This window comes from Columba livia, chromosome 4 (assembly GCF_036013475.1).
Source record: "Columba livia isolate bColLiv1 breed racing homer chromosome 4, bColLiv1.pat.W.v2, whole genome shotgun sequence".
NCBI classification, from domain to species: Eukaryota; Metazoa; Chordata; class Aves; order Columbiformes; family Columbidae; genus Columba; species Columba livia.
The window spans coordinates 27,983,839-28,008,626 of record NC_088605.1 but is presented as its reverse complement, the minus strand read 5'-3'; the positions used below and the strand labels follow the sequence as shown (position 1 = coordinate 28,008,626).

Sequence of the window (24,788 nt, the reverse complement as noted above, 5' to 3'; positions counted from 1 at the left end):
CGCTCAGCTGGGCATCCCCTGCTCTGTCTTACCTCCCTGTTACTGATCATTACTTTGTCTTTTTGGGAGCTCTTTGTGTGTAGATTAAAAACAAACCAACAAACCCCAAACCTTTAAAGTATTTTATATACACCGTTCTTAAATCTTTTCAACGGCTTCAGGTAATTCTGGTTTATCTGAGGGCATAAGTATTGATTTTTTTCTTCTTAGCTGGTTTACTCCTAGTAGAGGGTGGGGGACAGTTCTGAAACTATGTAGATTTTCTTAAAAAATCAACCAGATTTAGTTAATCAATGTACCTTACACCCATATGATTGGGAATTTTTTTTAGTACATTTGAATGGTTTGGGTCAAGTTTTAGTTTAAATAGACCTAATTAAACTACTGTTAGCAGCCAGTGTCACAGTAGTCTCAGTATCCAGTTCTCTCAACTTTTTGACCCAAGGGTAAAGTTATATCTGTAGTTAGGTGGCAGTTACGGAAGCAAGCATTATTTTCTCCATAACATTTCTGAAATTTTCAACTACTTTTATGTGTCCATTAAAATCTGGAGACACTTTCAGATGTGTTTTTGACATGTGTAAAGATGACACCTCAAGCTGACAGAAGGCCGCCAGCTTTTGATTGTACCTGGTAGTGTGGGCAGAGGGAAAGAGGTTTATCTTAAACTGCTTTACTCTGTGCTGAGATGGGCAAAGACTATAGATGGGCTATCTTGCTTTATCCTGAAAGAATGGTGATAAATCCTCACACCTACCCGCAGGTGGTGTTGGACTGCATCCCTTGCAATCCAGAAACTTCACATCTAAGATCCATTCCATTGCGGCCTTTGAGATAACACTGAACAAAGTAAATGTCGAAGTTGTATTGTTAAGCCGTTGAAAAGATACTGTGGAAAAACCCCAAGCTGGTAATAGCTGTAGGCGTCAAGGCTGTATTCCCTGCCCTGGGAATTCTACCTGTGATCTTCCCACCTGCTTCCCATGGTTGGGATTTTTTTTCCCCGTTTGTTTTGCTGACCTTTTAATGCAGAAGGCTTGTCATGCTTCTGGCACTGTGCAAATCGATGTCAGGCTGTTTATTTAATCCACTACAATTTTAACAGATCTTTGGGAAGTTTATTCAGAACTCAGTAAAGTGCAAACAACCTTTTATGGTCCTTTTAGGTTTTAATTGTAAGTAGCATCCGCTGGGAAGCGTTTGGGCCCGTTCTCGCAGCCGCACCGCGCTCCGCCCGGCGGGTCCCCGGGGGGCGGGAAGCGGCTTTGCCGCCGGCAGAGCGCGCGGGGGGGGGGCGTGGCTGTTGGCGGAGCCTGCCGGGCGAGGCGGGGACCCGAGGGGAGGAGCCGCCATCAGCCCCGCCCCCCGGTCCGTGCGTCACCGGGAGGCCGCGCGCAGCGGCGCGGGCGGCGGCACGCTCCCGGCGCGCGCCGGCACCATGCTCAGCCTGCAGGATTCCCTGTTCTTCGAGATTAGCATAAAGTCTCTGCTGAAGTCGTGGAGCGGCGGCACCAGTAAGTATGTCGCTTGCACCCGGAGCCACAGCGCCACAGCGAATTTTTCTTCTTCTTTTTCTTTTTTTTTTTTTTTTTGCATGCTGCTGTGTAAAATTACGCCGTAAACCCAGGGTTTTGGCAGTTCTCTCCGCTGGTGCAACTTGGCGTGGCCAGTGTGAGAGGCAAGCAAAGTGCGCTGTCTGCTTCCTAGTCGTCATGTGAGATTATATGTATACAAATAAATAAAAATAAAAATATAAATAAATTAATTTTTGTAGGCTGTGGTTGTTTCAGTTGGATGAAGTTCTTGCACCCTTTGCTGTCCAAGTGAGGTGACAAGTAGCTGCTCGTCTCTGCAGAGTTATTAGATGCTGACACAGTAGCTTAGTTGTGCCAAGCTCCAAATTCTGCCTTGAAGCTCAAGCAGCTGTCCTCGGACAGAGTGTTTTACAGGGGGTGTTGTTGTTGTTCCTCAGACCCGTTATTATACCTGCAAAAAGTGCCCAGTTTGATCTTCTAAATGGCCCGGATCTGGAGTTCCTATGATGATTTCTTGTCTTAACTGAACTGGCAAAGGCAAGGATGCTGCTCTTGGTGAAGACAACCACTGTCCTCAGATCACCCCTTCACACGAGCTTCAATGCAGGGGCTCGGCCCCGGAGCTGCCGTGCACTGTGCAGCAGGCTCTGCTGCTGTGAGCACAGCAGCTTCGTGACAGGCTGCCGGGGGATGACAAAGATGATCTCATTGTACGTCAGCTAAGAATTTCGTAGGTCTTGAGTTTCTTGTATTTGTAAAAATTAAAACAGTCAAAAGCAGGAGGTATCTGGTATCTCAGATGTAAGTTGTTTCTCGTTAATTACTCTTTGAGGTGTACTGCGATGCAGTTTCCACTCACCAAACACTTTATCGAAATACCTCAGATTTTTTAACCCAATACATCATTGTTTGTTTTACCTCTGTGTCTTGTTTGAAGGCATTAGTAGCAAGTTATTTATTCTACAGCATACTAATCAGTGCTAGGAGAGTATGCAGATATTTAGTTTGTCCAGTAGCTTATTTAGATGTGAGATTTGCATTTTGCACTAAGTGCTGTAATCATTTGGACTAATAACTTAAAGATCTACATCTTTTAAGATAAAACTATGAATATTTTAAAACAGGCATCCATATAGGTTTTGCTTTTCTGTTTGTTTAGTTTGTGTCTTGCACATTAACTCTATCTGTTCCAAGTTAGACCTTGGAATAGTACTTGGTAGTTACGAGCGTTCTTGCTGAAATAAAGATAAGCAGATGGGTTTTTCCAGTATTTTATAGTAGAAGATGAAGGTGTCTCGTGAAAAGCATTAAAACTCCTTGAAGTTGATTTTATTAATGTATATTGTTTCCAAACTAAAGTAAACCTTAGGATACATTCAGATACAATAAAGTCAGTCTACATCTTGATAAATAGTTGCTGTATAGATAAGGAGATAAACTGCAGAATCTGGACTAGATGATTGTCAGCTGTACTAAGGTAGACAGTAATAATAAAAAAGCATATCTAAGAGGTTATATATTCTCCTGCATGCCCTCTGTTATGTAAGCACAACGGAGGAAGATCCTCCTGACTCTTTTGTCAGGAAGTGGTACTTGGATCATCTGCCAACAAACTTAATTTTCTGTGCTATCTGATTAGATAGCTGGGCTTCATTTCACTTTTTTTTTTTTGCACCATTGTCACTTTATTTATGAAAATTACCATGATCGCAGCACAGCTGCCTGTGTGCTCTGTGCGTGTGTGAGAGTCGCATCCTGCTGCCTTTCCCTGTGCAGCCGGGCTGGCAGAGCCCTCTCCGCAGCCTGGGCTCCTGCGACTCGCTGGAGACCTTGGTGAATTGAGCTGGGCTGACAAGCCAGTTGCTTTTTTCCTAAAATGTTTTCCAGTCAAATGATGCAGTACGTGCAGAACCAGGAAATACACAATATTTATGTTGAGTATGTGTTTGGAAGTTCAATAAATGTGCATATGGTAAGAAATTACTTGAGAAAGGTGTTTTTTTTTTCTTGTGTTTTCATAACATTTTTATATCAAATGCTACTTTTAATAGTTTATATGATAACTTCAGAATTTTGTATGCTAAAGAACATCAGAAGAGGGGTGGGTATGCTTGCATGTATTTCCATATGCGTAAAATTAAGCATCTGTAGAAAGCATTTAAGTATATAACAGAAAGGCAGCAAAGCTCCATGGGTCTGGTGAAGGGCTTGCTTAGCTGGCATAATGTTGTTGCAGTGCTGGCTAAGGTTTTATTGTAGTGGATCTTTTTTCTTTCAGTAACAACAATGCAGTGACATTCATATGGCCCGGTTTCAGAATGCTGTCTCTGTGCCAACAATTTTAGGCATTACTTCTTTTTAAATGGAGTCAGGAATGTTCTTTTAATCCAACAGTGAAGTGAGGATGTCCCCGCTTAAGAATTTTTTGCGTACTGAAGTTGTGGATGTAATGAGAGGCTTTATACTGCCTTGTCCTCAGGTTGCTGGGCTCCATAGTATTTCAGGAATTGTAGTTGTGATAATGCAACTTAATGTTCTTAAAGTTATGGATTCTGTTGTTAAGCCCATTTCAGTTTCAATATGTGGTCTGTTTAACCCTTCTTCTGAGGTTCCTGATTTTGTAGCAAAAATACTCATTTTGATTGTTATTTTTGTCAGTTGGTGTAAGAAAGCTCTCCTATTTTGGCCACAAAAACCTTTGTTCAAGGTTAAGGAGGCCTCGGTGCATACATGTCTTTCCAGGGCTTACAGTCCAGACAGGAACAACTGCTTTTACATAAACATGGCATCGATCTATTACTGCTTTCTAAAAGTTCTTCTGCATTTCTAATATTTACTATATTAGTAATCTTGTTCAGAAAAATTATTTCTGGATAATAAAAAGGGAACAAACCCAGGTATCTGCTGTCTTTCTGATAACAAATACACAACTTTCTGCAGCTGTGCTGCAGTTGCAGTGTGTCTGTCTGGTAAACAGAAGGGTACAGCTGGCTGGTGGGTGCTTCTTTGTCCTTGAACTCGCCTCTCCCTTCCTCTGGTACATCAGTGCTGGAGGTGGTTCATGAAACTTTCATATCGTCTTGCTCAGCTCGATACAGAAGTCATGCACGTCTGTCAAGAACTCACTGGTTACGAGAACGGGGCTGCTCTTAACATTGTGCCTGCCAAAGGTACACCAAGGCCTCTTTTTGGTGGGGGTTTGTGACAGCGAGTTTCAAAGTTACTTAGACTTGTGACCCTGGGAGCAAAGTCTCAGCAGGAAAGTAAGCTCTACCTGTCTGTACAGGAGTCCTTTTAGAACATGTGTTATAAAATCAGAAAGAAATAGAGCAACTTTAAAGGGAAGTGAATTATTGGAGCTACGGCTGCCAGGTGCTAACAAGCACGTGAAAACTGCGGAGCTGCCGGGCAGATACTTCTGAGTCATTCTTCTGTGAATGAAAAAAACCCTTGGAGTTGGCAAATCACTTACCTTCCCATAGGAGTAGCTCGCCTGAAGATTACTCCCTCCTTTACCAACCAAAACTGAACTCTTGGGTCTCAAGAGAGGTGCTGCTCTGATAATATAGTATTTAACAAAGTAGGTGTGGTGGATTCATTTTTATCCTGTGGCTTTTCATTTCATGACAGCAATGAAGCCGTATTTTAAATAAGACAGGTGAGATCATCTTAAAGTGCTGTAGTAAGAACATACATGAAAAAGGACCATAGGAAGAATTGGGGAGTAAATGTTTTATTGCCAGTCTTGTTCTTTGGGAAGAGATGGCGTGTATGCGGAGGTGTGCGTGGCTTTAACAGTTCTGCTGCTTCTGTTGCAGTTTGTTAGTGCAATGAAGATCCTCCAAACCAGTCAAACCAATGCATTACCCTGAAGCTGAAAAATGCCCAGTGTACATAAGTGAAAGTTTTGAAGTAATCAAACTTTTTCAGTCCCTCTCCATTAGACGTGGGTCAAGTGAGCAGGATGAAGACAAGGGAAGCTCCATACGATGGCTGAGCTCATTCCTTTTGCCAAAAGTGGTGGCTTTGTCCCTATAAGTGCAGCCTTGTCACCTTTCCACCTGCCAGCAGCTGTACTTGTCTCATCCTTTTAGTGAGCTGGCTTGGGTCATAACATCCTCAGAAATTTTCTTGGGAAGGTAAAGAATTTTGCCAACTGAATCATTTGAAGGCAAGGAGGGCTGGACATGAGGGCTGGTATGAAAGAAGGGTGAGGACCATCTGCCGAGCAGTGAGAGGCTGACAGCCTCTCTTGGTGGCCGTGTCTGGGGGTCTCAGCCCAGCTGGATCGTTGACCCTTGCTCTCATGTGTGTTGCATAGAAGCCTTGTTTACATTTGCTCATTTTTCTTCTGTGGGACTGAAGCCGCGTTGTTATTATTTTTTGGATACTTTTGGGTTGGTCTAGCTTTTACTGTTGCTAAACATTCATACCTACATGTATACTTTTCCCCTGCCTTACTTGTTTGATACCTACAGTCTACATTATAACGCTTTTTGTGTAGACTGGGCATAAGGGTATGGATGCTCATTAGGGATGTGTATGTAACCACATTTTTACCAATCCCAAGTAGATAAGGTTATCTGACATTTTGGGCCTTACTTGTGACTTCTCTGTACATCAACATGGAAAACCTTGAACTGTGATTTTTTTTTTAAGAATGTCATGTGTGAGGCTCTTTGTCTTAAATTTTAAATAAGATTTGGATTGTATTGTTAAGTACATTATGTTTTGGAATATACATGATTTATCTTCATCAGGCATAGATATGCTAGAATGAGCTTTCATTTGGGGCATTCTTACTATTAAAGCAATATCCTTTTTGCTAAAGCCATGAATAGATTCTGTAATTATTCAAATTGCAGAAGAGAATGCTGTTGAAATGAGAAAGTGCCCCACATGCAAACCACTCTGTCAGCTACTGTTGCTAGAATAAACTGCGTGGTCTGCATAGACTTCAGGAAAGCTCCAGATAAACCGATTGCAACAACCCATATCAAATACCCCATTTCTGCTGACTTTTTTTTTTTTTTAAACTCTAGCTCTGGTGCTTTTGTATTTGAAAGGGAAAGGTTCAGACACCAGAGATTTAATAGCATTTAAGGGATCACTGACAAAACAGCATTTATTTATTTAGAAAGGTGGCTGCCAACTTTAGAACACTCTATGGAGCAAAACTGTTGTTTGCTGTATTACATCCCATTTGCGCGTAGTTACAGGTTTTCCCCTGTATAGAAAGAAATGTTCTTCCTCATTCCTCTACAAAGAGTAATGATACTAGTCAAAGGGAGCTTTTAAATTCTCTTAGGTACAGTGCAAAATAAAGGATGAATTTGAACGTAAAGAGGAAAAGGCCATTCTAAATAAAAAGGAGTACTCAGAACCTAAAGGATACTGGGCCATGTTACTGTGAATATAAATTGACATTACCAGTTGCTTGTGTGAGTGTAACAAGCAAAGCTTTACTTCAGTGGGTCTGGTAGGAACTATTTTCTGGGAGAAATTTCAGGGGAATTTACTGAAATATGGTTTGTGTAATAGGTTGCCAAGATGCAATGGTGGAAGAAAACAAAATATTAAGGCATATAGAATTGCTTTGTTTTAATTAATTTTAATATTAGAATGTTAATTATTGAAAAATTAAGGTATAGAAAGAAATAAATTTCATATCATTGACTTTGCATTGATATAACTGATTAGGGAAATCCAGGAGTTTCTATGGACCAATCAAGAAGTATTTAAAATATGATGATGGTCAAAAAGCTAGAGGTGGAGAATGTTTCAATACAGTTACAGAATTACATGTTTTATGACTCTTTAATTATTTTCATCAGATTTTAGACGTGATGCCCTGAATAGATACGGTTAGAACAAACAAACTGTGTGTGTAAGATATATTTTACTCAGTTCAGAATAAATATTACTAATGAATAAATAATACTTTCAAAGTAGTAGTAGAAGACAACAGACATATAAAACTCTTTTTCTTCACTCTTTACCTTTTCTCATTCTTCACTTAAGAATCAGGAATTTGAAAATCCAAAGGGGAGGAAGAGTACTTTTCTTCAGGTTTACATAGCCTCAGAAACAGGCTGCTAAGAGTTTAATAGAGCAACTGATTCAAGCTTTCATTTTAAAAGTTTTCATTTAAAACATTAATATTTATAGATTTCTTGCTCAAGAATTAGTTCAAGTTGTAGAAGTAATTAATTTCTCAAAGAGATCTTAGGAAAGCACAGCATGGGAAGTATAAATGACTCTTCTGGTTCTGCCTGTCAGGCTCAGCTGGCATGTGATTTGGGGATATTTTCAGCTTTATTTTTTGAAGTTTCCTTTGTATACAGTCGCTGCAGACCGGAATGCTGTGTGTATGAATGCCGATGTACGAATGCCTTATAACCCTGGACATCAGTGCTAACTAATTAATGGATATTGGAAAGAATTGTTATATCTACAGTGCTATCAGAGCAGTGTAAGTAGCCTTTGGAATCGTTGTTTTTCATCCTTTTGCTTCTTTTATGCATCATCCCTGTTTGCTTCCTGTGTTCGCACTGCTGAACCAGAGCTTGGGATCTCAGGTGTGGAGCTGTGATGTTTGCAAGGCTGCTGGTGCACCAGGGTCGCTGATCAGGAACAACTCAGCAGATCTTCATGCGCTTAGAAAACGAAGCGTCTGACATCTCAGTGGAGACCTGCCTCCTTTTTCTTTCTGACATCTTGTTTGTGCTGCCTGTCAGCAGGACGGAGCAGTTGGGCCAAATATCACCAGATTTTTACTGTTCTTGCAGCTACAAATGAGGTCTTGTCCTGGAAAAAAAAGACAGGCTGGCAACTGATGCTTTGTTTTTATGACAGCAAAGCAAAGAAGGAAGCTAACCCAGATGTACTGAGGTTTGGCTGAGATTTTCAAAGTTTTTTTTGATAGCTGTTTGAGACACTGTGGCCAGAAACCCCATGATCAGGGGATATTAAGGTGGAGTTGTGCATTTCTGCTTGTAGGGGTATTCTTACCTTTGAACCTCTCTCTTCAGAAATTAACAGGATAGGAAAAGAGGAAGGAGGAATCCAAAACCTAGAAATTCCCTGGCAGGAGTGCGTAGATGAGAAAGATTTTGGAATATTTTTTCTCTCTTTTTTTTTTTTTTTTCTTCTTAATATTTTAAAAGCCCTGAAAGGGTACTTCAAGCTATTATTCCTCAACAAGAAAGAAAGTAAAAATGTATCACTAATTCCGAAATAATTATGTTAAGCAAAGTAATATGAGCAAAAACAGGTTTTGTAAATATGGCAAAAGGTGACCAAAAGGAGAATGATTGCACTCTTAGAAGTTTTCCTAGCATTTGTCACTATAGCACTGTTCAAAGGAATGCTTGATTTTTATTTTTTTTTTTTATTTATAGTTTGTGCCTCTCTTTTATAGCTGCATTATCCTTGAAGAGGATACAGGAGGTCCTACAGGAGGTCCTACTAAGGTCCTCACCTTGAAGAGGGTAAGGGAAACAAGAAGAGAGCTTGTTTAATCGAGTAGGGGAGAGGATGGCGGGACAGGGTCCAGGAGGGCTCTAGGAAGGGTGCAGACATTGATTCTATGTTTTTGGAAGCAAGCCTGTAGGATTTTACTACCTGGATTGTGGTGAAAGGTGTGAATTATGCCACCACTGAGAGTGAAAAGATTTTGAAGCCTATCAAAGTTCAACCTCACTAAAATTGAATCTTGCCGTGCCAAACTGGTGTCTTCCTGGAGTGAGCTATGCCTGGTTTTGATAGAGACGATACACGTTTTCAGAATAAAAAAGCAGTATGCACTGCTTATTCTGAAGATCTGAAATGGGGAAGTACTGATGCCTAAGTTAATTTTAGTTTAGATACTGGTTTATGGGATACAACCTTGCACTTTTTTTAGTTCTTCCTCAAGCTTTGGTATATCTTCTGTACTTCCTTGCTTCTGCTAAGACCATTTATTTTAATGGTGCTGAAAAAACTGGTGTCAAATCCTTGAGAATTATTTGGTTTCGTTTTATATTTGCAGTTTTAAGACTGAGGTTTTGACTGACTGCCAAAAAGTGATCATGAATGTTGGACAGCTTTAGCAATTTGGGGACTGCGAGAGGTGGCAGAGACCCATGAAGGTGTGGAAGAGCAGCTGTGCCATCTTGAGAGGATTTTCTCTGCAAGGTTATAATTGTCAGGAGCCTCGGTCCCTGACTCCTCCTGACGGGGAGCACTACTCGGAGCTTGGCTAGACCTGAGTTAACTCTCTGTGTTACTGGCATTGGAGATGTTAAGATGTTTGCTCCTGTGTGGTCTGTGTTTTGGCGCTGTTAAGCTGGCAGACCCTCCTGAAGGGTCACAAGTTTTCATCAGCATTTAAATTGCAAAAAAAACTGATAGCTTTCTCTCAAGTTGCCTCTGTTTCCTGTGCTGTGCTTCTTACCAAACGCAGCTGCTTGAGCAAGGTATTGATACATTTTTTTCTGGAGATTAAATGCTGCCCCTGCCCTCAAGTTGTGCGTGTGGCTGTGGTGTAGTAGTGTGGTGATGGTCAGACTGTTTCCTTTTCTCCATCTGCAGGGGAAGAAAACTGTAATCTCGTTCTTCTGTGGGTCTAGCAAACTTCTAGTCGGCTCAGGAGGTAAAGTGGGCTTTTATAACGTGATTACAACGACTTAGTGTTTTATGGTGTTGTCAGTATGTGAGCATACAAACTTAAATACCACATCATTAGGGAAGAAGATAAGTGATGAGCTCTGGATGTGAAACTCAAATTTCTAGGTCACTGGCCAGAGCTCGTTGTTGTTTTGTGTTTTACATTTGGTCTCTTTCCAGGTGCCAGGACCGGGGCACTCCCTGCTTTGAGGCCCAGACACCTGACCCAGCTCTGTAGTCCCTGCACAGTCCCACCATAGCCACTTTGCTTCCTTGCTCCCTTTTCTGCCCCACTCAAAAGTTTTTCACTTGTTAATCGGTGTTTTATTACAGTAGAATGAATATTGAGGTAATGTTTTCTTAAGATACATACAGATTTTTCCTGTGTAACCTTGATGTACTGAGGAAGCTTGAGATCCAAAACCTTGACCAGAGAAGCTGGGATTTCCAGGGTTGGGCAGCACGTGAAAACAATTTTGGTAATGGCATACCTGAGCAAGAATGAAGCAAGTATTGCTCTGTTTTCAAAATAATTCTACCAATATATTTATATATTGCAACCTGGGAGATGGCAGCATTGGGTAGTGCTAATCTGTGCTAATTCTGGTCAGTAACCTAAGTGACCTTATTTTTTTCTCTCCATGTAGCAGTTGTAAGGAGCATTATGTATTATGCAACCATTTTTTGGTGATATCTTCTGCTAAAAAAATCTACCCTTTCATGCTGAAGAGGGCCAGACATTGGAGAATTTTTAAAGCAGAATCTTGATAGCTTCCTATCTTTCAATATATTTCTTCTTTTATTCTTCTTATATTTGTGATGAACTGTGTAGCCTTCTGAATATCATCCACATACTGCTCCTGTCATTAGTGGCCCAGCTGTACTCAGTGGCTCAGGTGTAAATGTGAGACCTTATGAAAGGGGAAGGAGATGATACTTAATATAAGAACTGAGGTGAGGGGAAGAAGTTTAGATTTGCTCTCATGGTCTCTCAAGCCTCAGACTGGGTGTCCTAGAGGTCCATCCAGCAGCTGGGCACCAGGACAGGAGTGTTCAAGGTGTCTGTCCAACAAAAAGGCACCACAATACTTGTGTCCAGCTGTTACGTCTGGAATCTGTGGCCATGATATGGGAGGTAAGGATACCGGGTGCCACATTCTCCTCATGTCCCGACTTCCTCTTCGGTTGCTAACGGATTTAGGATGTATTTTTGAAGCTAAATAGTGATCAGTGTCTCTGTCCTGTCCCACCTCTGTGAGTGATTCTATGTCTCCAGATCTGGGCACGTTGTGAAACCACAAGTTTATGTGTAGGGTGTCCATGAACTGCTCACCTGGGTGCCATTCACACAGGCCATGCCAGTAGCCCCATGTCCCTATGTGCCTCCACAGACACACCTCCCGGTTCATACCAGTCTGAAACTCTACGTTACAGTTCCCTGCAATGCTTCTCAGAGCTTGTAAGAATGTATTGAAAACAGATAGAGGTTCTTATTGTGAAGAAAGCAAACGGCTTTCCGAAGGAAGTTGGAATCAGACAAAGAAAGTTGAGGAAGGTAGGAGAAAAAAGCTCTTTCTTTTTTCAACGAATTCCAATACATACAGCACAAATCTTTTAAATGACCAATTTAGCCGTGTATTTTGGAGTTGCATGAGCAAGCATATGATAACCTATTTTTATTTCAGATGTGACTAGTCTCCTCCCCTGGAACTGACAAAGCAGCTGTTAACTCTGAAAGCTCGGTGTGTTTATGGTGGCTAAGAATAGCACTGCGTGGCCCCTAGGATTGTCTTCATACAGTGGTCCAGTCAGTTCAAGCACTGGCTCTGTCTGCGTGCTACATGAGATTTTTTTTAGCCAGGTTTGTGCTGTGCCCTTGCACTTTATGTGAAGACTTAAAGCCCAAAGGCTGTTTTTCTACGGAGTAGGACAACTTCCAGTTCTTGCTAGTTTAGCTAACATTTTATTTGCAGTTAGCATAGATTAATTTCTTCAGAAGGTTCAGTTAGAAATTCAAGTGTCTCACGCTTACTTTAAAAAAATATTATTAACTAGGGCTTCATGTGAACTCAGTACTACCTTATTCTGGTAAAGACTTAAAAAATGCTGAAGAGCCTCAAAATACAGTTCCCACACTAACCACAGAAGCAAAACAACTTTGGATAAGTTACCAAGTGAACCATCCTAAATTTTCTACATGTTTCTAATTTTCATATTAATGAAACTTTTTTTTCCTTGAAAAAAAAAAGAAAATAGACATCCCAGACCATCACCAGCTCAGCAGTTGACATTGCTCTTTTCCTGTAGAGTTTGATGAATGAAAGGGCTTGGTTCAGAAGAGTACATTGGGTAGACAAAAAATCACAGACAACTGTAGTTAATTTAAAAACAGAAGTTTTATAACAATGTTGTAAGATGTGTGTGTGCCATCACAAGGGAATTTATGCTTTAGTTGAAAAGAATCAACGTCTCCTATGTGCTGATTCTTTGGTTGGTTGCACTGGGAACTGAAAACCTTAAGAGCTGAATTTTCAGAAGAGCCGATCCCCCCCAGTGCAGGGCAGAAAACTTCAGGGAATATGTTCAGATATGATTTTTCTTTTCCAATTAAATTTAAGTAGTTTTCTGGATGTGCTATTTTTTATTTATTTATTGCTTTGACTCCTCAGCAAATTTACTGTAAAAATATACTTCTGAAAATGTTTCTTTTTTTGCCTCCTTGGCATGTTTGTGTTAAACGTGACAGATTGAGTTAGTCTTCAGAGGCTTATTTCCCTTTTCAGGTTGTATGTTCATAGGGAGGATAACTAGGCAAAACTGACAGAATCAGAGCATAGGACAGTTGTTCTTTCCTGAAACGGGTACACGAGTGAGACTTACTCTAACCCTGGTTTGTGTATACTTCAGCATATTCCAATGCTCAAATGTCTTTGCTTGTTTATTCTCTTTTTTAATCCTTGTGTGTGTATCTAACACTTTAATTTTCATACCATATCTCAGTGTCAGAAACACTGTTATGATATTTCTTTATATTTCATTAGGTAGTTACTTTAAAAGATTTGAAAATGCTCTGTAAATGGACCCAGTCCAGGCCAGTGTAATGTTTTTGAGCTTTAACTTGTAGAAATATTTTAAATCTGAAATAATAATATGCTTATATGGAACATATTAAAAGAAACTCATTTGGTTTCTTTATATTTTTTTTTTTTTTATGATACATGATTTGAAGTTATCGGTTACTTTATAACTGGTGCTCCAGAATCCTTTTCCAAAATAGCTTTTTACTGCATCTACTCAGGAAAGATATCAGTTTGACATTAATGAGGATAATTGAGGATAATGAGCATAATGGGGATAATGAGGAAGAGTCTTTTCCTCGTTTTGCTGGGAGCTGGAATTGCCCTCTCCTCGCAAGGGAAGAATAAGCAGGCAGTGGGAGGGGGAATTTAAACAAACTACTTGGGTTGTGCTTGGTGAGAGAAGTTGTCACAAAAGCTTCTGGCTTCTGACACTGTCTTTTTGGAAATAATATCAAACATAAACTTGTTGAGCATTTTGACATTGTTTTCTCTTTCAGTACAGTGCATCAGTGAGGTTTTTACTATCCTGAATTGTTCAAACTCAGAGGATGTGGAGTTTTGTTTTTCCAGAGGAATGTGAATTAGGAAAGATGAGAGGCGGTATTTAGGTTTCTTTTTCTGTTCACTGGTTAACAAAAGCATGTCTGTGATCACTCTGACCTTGTTACGTGATGCATTTTTTGTGTATGGTGTACATATATCTATTGAAAGGAAACAGAGCCTCATCATAGATGTGTTTGCAGTGACAAGTGTTAGAATTAAGCAGTCTGTGCAACCCAGATACCTGTGTGTTTTTATTCCTTCGATGCTACATCCTTGCCTTAACTTTAGTTTTTTAGGTACTTCTAGCTAAAGCTTTAGATTTAGGGCTTACATTGTGCTTTTCTTTCTCTTCATGTAATTAGCCTACCATAAAAATTAGTCTTTATTCAGAGAAAGTTCACTGTCATCATTGCTGTGGAAATGAATGCTTCCGTAATTTGTAGAACAGTGTATGTGGAAATCTGGAATAAACACTAGCAAATGTCAGTCTCTTTCCTTCTTATTCTACTCTTCTAGGCTCCAGGCCTGACTGGTGCATCTTCCCATTGCTGTATTTGCCTCCCTTATGCTTTTTGCATCATTTAGCCAAGCACTGAGATAATTTTGTTGCCTTTGTCAGCTCATGCTTAACATGGGATACAGAGCATCAGTGTGTTTTCAGTCTGGTGCAGCCTTCAATTTGATAGCCCAGGAAGGAAAAGATGCATCTGTTTAAAGTAAATGTTCTGTTCTCTGCCCTGCTTCCGCCATCCCCATGGGCTGAGCTGGGCACACTTCCTATACAAAGCAGAAAGGCCATGGAGGAGAAAGTGTATGTGCAAGTTTACCCACAGACTTACCTGTCACTTGAGAAACTGACTGTCATTCTGTAGCTCTTAAACTATAGCCATTGTCAGGGAGAGGGGATGCAGGGAAACCAAACTAACTGCCCTTGGAAGCTTGAATTTGTTCAGTGGGGATCTGCACTCCCCTTGGAAGCTTCCTCAAGAAAAAACAAAGCCTGCTAATGGCAAAATACTGGAAAACGTTGATACAGGATTATATGTACCTGCAAGGCTCAAGTGGGTGCCTTGTTTCTGGGTCCTTATTGGTGAATTTTCAGTCAATGTTGCAGGCAGGCTGGGAATCCAGCGACAAGCGATGGGATGGCGTCAACATTTTTAGCTTTTACATTGTCAAAGAAAGTTGTAATTGCTTATGTTTAGAGAGAAAATTAATGTCATGAATCATTGGAATTGATGCCAGATAAGTAGACCTCTGAGCTGAGCTCCTTCCGGTTGTCCTTCTGATTCCAGGAGCTGGAGCTGAAGGAAAGGTGCATGGTGCTTTCGCGAGTTGCGGTCTCTGCGCTGTTAAGTGACTGCACAGCACTGTGTAAAAAGCATGATAACCGTGACTCATGTGATGATGTGCTAAGCTTAGGTCCCCTTGAAAGATGAGGAATACTGCTAGCTCAGACTTAGTGGTGGCTTGCTATATGTTTTCCTGCAGGCAGATGGATCAGAAGAACTAACAGAACAAGCCAAAGTTATGTTATTCTATCCTTGCTCTCCATATTCAAAAGGAAGTCGTCATCTTCTGTCGCAGTAAGAATTTTAAATAAAAAATAAGCATCAGATATTGCTCTTTAAAATTAGTACTGTAAGCTTTTATTTGCAGTTTAATCAAACTGGAATAGAATTGCTTCTGTGTTTGCCTCGTTAATTAAGACATGGCTTGCATTGCTGTAGAAGCCTAACATTGAGCTATAGGAAGTAGGAAACAAGTTTAGGGGGTTTTTAGTGCTTATGTGGTTACTCTTTTGAGGGAATACAAAATTTGAAAGGGAGTGAAACTTGGGAGTTAAATATGCTGATGTTGTAGTTCAGTGTTTTGAAGGAAAAGGAGATAGCAGATTACACAACCTCTGTTGCTTGACCACATAACACTAGTACTTTGCTGTGACTGACTGTGCAAAGTATTTTGACAGTAGTGCCATGTTAAGACTTCACAATAAGTCTACTAGGAAAGAAGAGACAGTAGGTAACGGACGTGTGCTTGGGCTCGTATCTTTTCTCTGAGAAGTTTGCAACTAATTACAGAACTGTTTTCCAGCAGAAATTCAATATATTAAATCTAACTTGCTTTATTATATGTACAGATTTAAATTGAATTGAAAGCTACAGTTGGATAAAACTTCAGGACAGTAAAAGTGTTTTGGAAGATCACCATTGGGAGTTTAACTTGTAGCCCTGAACTTTTACATTCCTACCATTATCTTACTTCCATACGTGACGGATTGTGTTTTAGATTATGGACAGATGAAAGAGTCACCCTTTACATTCTTTTGAGTTGATCTTGCATGAGAACAGCTTTCTGACAGTGAATCAAAGCACGTTAAATATATTAGCGGTTTAGAAGTATGCTATTAAATAAATCTCATTTTCTAAATGAAGATTTCTGTGAAATTCAAAATATGATTTTTAATTAAAATGGTTTATCTGAAGAGGCTTTCTATTCTGGCAGTTGTTCTAGAAAAGGAATTACATAAACTACATTTTTAATGGTCTGACACATTGATGGTCAGGATTTCCTGATGGCATGCCATAATCAAGAATGAATAGCGAGGACCCGAGACAATTGAGTTCAAACCGATTTCCTCTTCCCTGTCCAATTTTTGTGCTTTATCACATTGTTTTCCAATGTCTATGGTTTGGTCTTTTGGCATCTCATGCTGTCAAAATTATTTTTCAATTCCTTCTTTTTTTTTTTCCGTCTGATAATATTCTACATGTGTGATCTACCATAGGAGAATCCGTAAAGAGATTCACATAATGAGTTGTGATTTGTGCATAGGCTCGTAGCGGTTTCAGCCAGTATTTCTCATCTATGTCCTATCTGTTATGTTGTTAAGGATTTTTTGAAATCTAAATATGTAAAATTGGTCTTGCATATATCTTAGTGTTTTGTGTGTGGTGTTGTTTTTAATTTAATTTTAAATTTCTTCTTTGCAAAGATAGTTACTTGCACCATAGATGAGACATGCTGCCCTGCCGTCCCATACTAACTAAATTAGAATGACTTAGCATGAGAAATCAGGTGAGCTTCAGCAGGGATCTTTGAGACTGTAGCTTGTAGCAGCCTTTGCTGCTCTTGAGTCCAACATTCTCAGCGGACAGAGTGAGCCCAGCAACAACCAACAGTCTGTTTGTGACTGGCTGCCCTGGCCGTCCTGACACTGTCCTGAATGGCAGATCTGACCTCTTTTTCAACCGTTAAATTTCTTAACAAAACTGTTTGTGTTTTCTACCTTCTGTAGGTATAAAATACCTGCCTATCTGATTTAGGTGATTGTATGTCATGCACGTGACTGTCGTTCGTTCTGTCAGTCACAATTCTACAGAGAAGCAGGTTCCCTATATGAACTATGAGGATAACAGGTTACTCTGCTAACAGTTTTTGAGGATTGCAGTGTTCTGTTTTGTTTTGGTTTTGACCTGAGAGAAAGCTTTGCTCAGGGTTAAACACTTAAACTGGTGTTTTGCAATTAGTAGTTGTGCTGCTTTCCACAGATGAGAGGGGTTTAAAAAAGGTTTAGCAGGGTTACTGTTTCTCACCTACATATAAAAGTAAGAGGAATGACGAGCATAGTCTTTATTTCAGAAGTGGCAAAGCCAGTAGGATTTACTTGGGGAATTTTGTAGCCCTGTTTTTCTCTTCTCATGTATCTGACACTAGGCAAAAGAAGTATTTAAAAATAATTATTTTCCTGATTTTTATCTCTGTAATCTATTGTGTCTTTCTGTCTGTTCCACAGTTTCGGGGAAGAAATAATATACCTATTTTATTTTGAGACTTCTCAAAATAAAATAGGGAAGAGACTATAAGATATGAAGTCCTGTACAGGGACTTGAACATTTGCTGGTTAGAATTTGCTCAGCCATTAAAGCAGCTTGGCAAGAAGAATTTCTTTTTCTCTTCGCTTCCTCAAGGAGTATCTGAATATTAGGACAAGAAAGGGGGAAAGGTGCTATGTGGCAGAAAATATAGCAAAAAGTCTCAAGATGATTTTGGTGATGGGGAGTTTAGAAAGGGGAGGGAGACCTTTCAAGAACTTGTCTGTGTTTGACATGCAGGGCATTGAGTTCATACACCTCAGACCATGTTCATAAGTGTGGAAAAGACGGAGGAGAAATTTTCTCCTTAATGTAAATGGATGATTTTTTTTTTTCAAATAATAAAACCCATCACTTTTAAGTTTGAAGCTATGTTACCAAAACATGTTTCTCTTTTGCTTTATTTCTTGCAGGAGACTGGTTAGATTTCTAGAAAGCATTGTGGCAAAATAAATCTTAAGAGTTGCAGTTTATGAATGGAATTTTCAGGAACATTAACAGCAGTGGGTAAAGAGACCACTGAATCTTTGGAAGGACAAAACTACATAGTTTGTAAGGCACAGCTTCAAATTTGAAGATCATCAGTAGCAGCAAGACTGTACTGCTAAAGGATTGTGATCTGGCCCAGATACCTAGAAAACTAGATACTTCCAGATTAAGATTTTATGCCTTGGAATTTTTGCTGTATGTCTGTGTTGGCCTGAAGTAACGTTTCTATTACCATTTGCTAGCAGAGGAGTCTGCATTTTGGGGAAAGCTAAGATTAACTTTCTTGCCTGTGTTTTCAGAGGCTCTGAAAGCAGAAAACAATATTCATGTGAAAACCCGTAACAAGACAAATTGGCAGCTGCTGTCCTTGTTGAGTCAACTTTCCATGAAGAAAGGATGTTCGTGTTTGTTGGGAATAGAAATATAAATTGTATGGTAAAGCTTCAGAAGATTTCTTTGAGGTTTTTGTTCTGGGGTGTTTGGTTTGGTTTGGAGTCCAAATGAAGCCTCAGCTGTCATAGTACCAGTTCCCACAATACAATCAAAACTTACTGTATTCCTCCTCAGGGCGTCCTTCACATTTTAGCCATATGCTTTATTAGCTACTTGCTGAAATAAACCTACTGTTCATTGGTGCAGCATTTATTTATGTTTCTTTGTTCCATAACATGGCTAAAATGTAACGTAAATGTATCTGGAGCTCCTTAGATAAATTGTCAATAGGAAAGTGTTTCTATTGCAGAAGTAAAATGTAAATTCCGATTTAGACATGTATGGGAAGTTATCAATACATACATAACTTCGTGTTGCTGAAAGGTTTGGCTTGGCTTTACAGACGTTACACTGAACCACACCGCTGAACTAAGCCAGTTCAAAGCCTGTTTCCACCTCACAGGTGGGTATTCCATTCATCTTAGTGACATGTGACATTTCATAAATGTGTGACAGAACGACCAGCTGCTACTGCTGGTTATTTAATTATTTTCATCAAATTCACATAAAATCATTGAGAGAGAAAGAAGTGAATAGGAATTTGCAATGTGAGCTTTTAGTCTATGTGGCTAGTTAGATATAATTGTTCTTTGGCTGTTCATGTAGTGTGAATGGACATGTGGAACCATGATCTTTGTTAAACATTTTCCAAAGATAATTCACTGTATACTGCCAACACAGAGAAAGAAGAGAGGATGCCATGCCTCATGTCACTGGATGAATTATAGTGTAGTCTGTATCGAAGATAATATAATAGGGTGTTTGTTCATCAGGAACTATATATCCAGACTAAGGAGAAATATGTGAGAAAGAACACATTTTCTTTTTTTTCTTGCTCATGTATTTTTTAATGCATTTGGTCTGATTTCACTTTCAGACACCATGTTTATATTTGTGGTGTTACCGATAGGTAGGTGTATATTATGTAAAGCAAAGGAATATCTAGGTGACGCAGCCTATGAAAATTTGCGTGGTGAGTGGCCCTTAATAGATACATAATTTCACTAGCAACAACTGTGGATTTATTTGCATTATTTAGGTTATCTTGTAAAGTGGCATGACTCTGGTGCCAGGAGGTTGTTATGCCTCTCCTTGCACATTCAAGTTTTCATACCAGTGTCAGGAATAGTGTTTTTATTAGGTAGTTGGGTTTTTTAATACACATCATAAGAATGCCTCAAAAAATGGCATCTAGCAGAGACTTATTCTCTTAGACCATCTAAGCACATCATTGAGAATAATGTACATCACTGAAAAAATTGGAATGCATTTATATAATATATAACTAGAAGTGATTAAAATAAGTATATTTTACAAATCTGCAATTTCTTCTATTGTAATCTATTAGCACAGTTTAAAATGAGTAACATTTTGCTGGTAAAGGAGCGTTAATGACATAAAAGGAAAAATCTGGATGAGTGCAGTATAACGCAGAATCTCTCTAATCTCTCTACAGCTAGAGCTAGTAAGGCAGTAATAAACCCAATTTACAGACAGACTTCACAAACTATCACTAGTGGTACATTGGTTGGACAAAAACCAGTGGAGTAGCCCTGGCTGGTGCATTTGCTGTCGCATGCCTCAGGAAACCAAGTAAACTGGCTGGATAAATGAGAAGCTACCCTGAAAGTAAACCCTAGATATTTAAGTGAAGAACGGTGCCTTGGTGCTTTGTCTGTAGACCAGAGATGAAGATTTGGGATGTTCATCCTTTGTTAGAGCAGTGTATGTTGAACTTTGTTGTCTTCATAAAGATAAGATGTTCACCATTTCTCTCATTCAAATCATGAGGTTTTTTCACTGATGTAAGATGACTTTGGAAACAATAGAAACCTAATGGTGTACAGGAACTGTAAAACTGTGAAACAATGATAAGGTTGTTGAAGAAGTTGCCTGCTCTAGAAAACAGACTGCTGGTCTGGGACACAGGAGACCTACGTTTAACTTTTTGGCTCTCCTCATAATTTGTTGGGATGATACTGGATAGGTTGCCATCTCTTTTGAGCATTGACGTCCTTATTAGGAGAAAATAATGACTCCTTTGGTAAAATAACCAAAGATTTGTTGCTATGAAACACTCTAACAATTGTTACAGATGTGTTTCTATGTATATTAATGTCACTTCTGCAAGGCAGCATGAAATGTTCTCGATGTTTATCAGAATGGAAGACACGGAGCTTAATTAAAATTCCTTTAAGTAACCACACAGATAATATTTTTAATCTTTGGGAATTTTCATATTGTCAGTTGGACATGCAAGTATTCTTGCTACCTTAGCAATGAACTTAAAAATAGCAACCAAGAATCCGCTTGGTGAAAACTGAGGAGGCCCTCTTGGAAGTGTGTCGAGTGTCCTTATTTTATGGTTGGAAAAACAAACCAAACACCAAAACAAAACAAACCACACACAAAACAAAACAAAAAACAAACAAACAAAAAAACAACATAAAATAATTCTAGATATAGATATCTAGATATAATTTCAGATATCTCAAAAGAGGGGAGATACCTGACAGAAGTTGTGCTTCAGTTGGACCGTTCCATCTTGCTGAGAGACAGCAGCAACCAAAAGAAAGCACATTTCAGATAAAGACATGAAAAACTTAGAAAGTACTACTTAGAGCACATATGAAGGGTCATCACTTGGTTAAGTGTAAAGTAGTACCAAAAAAGGTATACAAAAGCTAAAAATCATCATTTCATATTAGCTGTGAAGTGAAAAGCACTTATGGACTGTTACAGGCTGGGGTGCGTTTGTTACCATTTAGTACCTGCTTTGTATGTTTGAATCCTGAATAATCTTGTTGGTAAATAGGACACTACTTATATCCTCAAATAGTTGATGTGTTTGTGCTATACAGAACAAAGCAGGATGATAAAACCAGTACTATTTAATATCGACTTGCGTATTGAGAAACCTTTCCTAGTTCTGGACGCTTGTCTTTAACATGAAACAACTTTGTTTCTAATTTAGCGTACATCAGAGTGTGATGCCTTTTGACCTTGGAGTATGTTGTCTGTCTAATTATCCTTTGTATTGTTTTACTGTTCCTTGAAACTATCCAAACAATTTGGTGTGGCCCTAGCAACCAAACAATACTGCTTAACAGAGATTTCCTACGGCACTTGCTCCCAGATTTCCCAGTAGCGCTAGCTCGCAGCAGGGCAAACAAACAGGATATTGTTTCAAGTGAATAACATCCAGTGTTTTCAAGCGATTTATGAGAGTAGTTTTTTCTTTTGAACGATCGAGTGGTATGATTTTCGGTTCCAGATTTCAGCTGAAGTTCTGTAGAATGGTCCATGTTTTGAAGCTTCAAAGCAATGTTTGAAACTCAAATTTTTTCTGGCATCTAACAGCAGAGAATGGCTTATGCTTTAATGACAAAGAATAACAGAAAGAAATTATTTAATCCTGTCCTGTAATTAGATTTTTTTTTCCATTAAGCATGTTGTTTAAAATCCACATAGACCCTTCCTACAGTGTTATCGATTGCAAGTTCATGAGTAAATGAATCCCACTGAACATAGTTACACCAGATAATGTTGTTTGACCTAGTTAAGAAATCTGATAAAAGATTTTGTCTTTTCTCTAAGGAACTACAATAAATCTTAATATTATACATAGTCAAGCTCCCTTGCCTTTTCCCCTCCTATACTGTTGTTTGTTTTGTATTTTTCTGTGTGTGTTTAACTAACTTACTGATTTTACATAGCAGATAAAACCATGAACGAGAGTCGTTCTCGTGAACCATTAATGCTGTCATGAATTAGAGTCCTCAGCAAGTTCATAGATGAAAGAAAATCCTAATCTTTATTCTGCCTTTTGAATGCACTGGCATGTCACTGAACTAAGACATTTGTAATCCTCCCATGGCAGCATTAATAACTGCTTCTGTTTGACATTTTCCTCTTATTTTGGGGGGGAGGTTTGTTACCAACGGAAAAGTTTGTGCATGTGAGCAAGTTGGACAACTGATTGTGTCAAAATTAACCTGGGGGAAAATAGTTAGTAATACGTATGCTGCTTTTCCAGTTCCGTTCATTACACAGCTGCCCACTTGTGTTTGCTTGCACAGGAGGAGGGTGGAACGGGGCAGGAGGTGGCTGGGTTGCGTCCCTGGTCAGTGCTGCAGCTTGTGCCATCTGAAGGGGGCTGTGGGGAACTGCAGCCCGGGGGGGTCCGTGGCACTACGGGCTCGTGTAAGGCTGTACTGGTGCCATGTTCCCCTGGCTCTCGTGGTCATGCCTGCTGCCTTGCCGTGAAATTTCTGCAACATTTCTGGGAGCTGGTCTGATTGTAGTCCAGTTGTTTATTTTTTCCCTGCCAGGGTTAGGTTTTTGTCCAGTTTATCCATTTTGAGTTGATTTCCTATGTTGTCGCATGAGCCTGGGGGTGGGATTTGCTTGCAGTGTGCCTGGTTTTAGATCAGCCTAAACAGCTGTAGGGATTTATTCTTAGTGAGAGAAACTGTTTTGTAGCTTGAAAGGTAACATCCTAAGATGGTTTGCTACTGAGGATTAGTTTACTAATGCAATGTAATGATAGTAATTTGAAGATGATCAGCTATTGATGTTTTCCAGATTCTTGAAAGACTTGAGCTTTTTAAGGCAATCTTTTGAAAACTGGAGACTGAAATGTATTGTGTAACCACACTATTAAGACTTGTCTACATAAAGCAAATCTACGTGTAGTTCTGGGTAGAGGAGTATGTTAGTCCTTCTCAGTTTCCCTATAGAGTAAGAAGAGCTGGTTGAATACCAGCTCCTCATTGTTCAGCAGCCTGGACTGGACCAGAGCTGTGGCGTATTCCTCTAAGTCCCCAGTCCTGATCATGTGGGGAATGTGGCACACGCCAGTGAGTAAGTCTAGAAGGAGCCAAAGCAACTAATGATATTCAAAAGGAGATTTAAACTTCTAATTTGTTTCCAATCTGATAGCTTCAATATGTGATTTAAAATAATAGAGTCCAGCTTGTCTTTTGAGTGTAACAAAGCGTTGTCTTTCTTAGAAAATCTCATAATAAGGATAGAAGCAACTGTTTACCTAGAAATGTGGGATATCTCTTTGGAGTTCTTAGGTACTTGATTTTTTATTTTGTTCATCTGCAGATGGAGATGAAAGGAGAATTCAAAAAGGGAGAGTTCAAAACTTTATGTTGCATCATTTTTCTGTTTTGTCAGTCTCATATTTGGTGTTTCTGTTTGATACCTGCTATGGCTAGGAAGGATATATTCCTTCTTTTCGTCTCTTATCCCCTCAAACCTCCGTGCTCTTGTTCTTGACATGTAATGCATCTCTCTCATTTCCTGGGCTGCCTTTGGAAGCATTGGGGCTTAAGAGTGACAAAAGCACGAATACCGGAGAATGTAGACATTGTAAAGAAATGAAATATTTTTTAAAGTACCTGACGCATTTATGCTTCTGTACTGAGGGACAAGGCAGTCATGAGATATGGAATAAGTCAGAATTTTTATTTCAAGTCAGATATTTTGGGTTGTTGCCTTTCATTGCAGCATGTGCTTTGGTCTGTTTCGTGACACCTTCTCGTGCTTTCATCCAGCGAACTTCCACCATAGAGATCTGGAACATGGCAGCATCTTTGGTCTCCCGTTGCCTGTGCTGTGTGGCTCATGCTTTTCTGTGTCTTTTAGGACCTCTGTTATCGAGATCAAAGCGCTAGATCAAAGTGTTAGAGGATGTTCATAAACGCTTTATGACATGCGGTGTGCACACATGTTGTGCTGGTGTTGCCCCTGGTAGCCAGGAACTCAGCCCTGTGACCTTGGCAAGTCCTTCCAGCCTCGAAGACAGCAAACTGCAATTTGTATGCAGGAAAAAATACACATTACTCCAACAAAACAGCAAGTTTATGCAAAAAATTCTTAGGGGGAAAAACACAGGTCATATGTAGTACTCCAAACCTTATGCAAGGTAACCTTTTTGATTAGAGGATAAGGTAGTTGTGACCATTCTGCTTTCACTCATGCTGATTTGTTGTTGACTTCAGTAATGCGTTTGGTAAATGAATGCTTTCTGTGGAAGTCGAGGAACTCTGAGTTATGTAAAATGTAACTTTCTGAACTGATTAAAGAAATTATGAATGGCTGAGACTCAAACTTGGGAG

The 24,788-nt window shown here is 39.5% G+C and overlaps 1 protein-coding gene across 15 annotated transcripts in view; it reads left to right on the top strand.

Annotated features, from left to right (window-relative positions):
* The window catches only part of FRYL (FRY like transcription coactivator), a 169,832-nt gene that overhangs the window by 49,077 nt on the left and 95,967 nt on the right, over positions 1–24,788 (top strand). The window contains exon 1 of one of the 15 annotated variants that reach the window (XM_065060851.1): positions 1,497–1,514. The exons of the other annotated variants lie outside the window; for them this stretch is intronic. The gene's annotated coding sequence lies outside the window, so the exon portion shown is untranslated. Of the gene's footprint in view, positions 1–1,496; positions 1,515–24,788 lie in introns of those variants that run through there. 15 annotated transcript variants of the gene reach the window in all.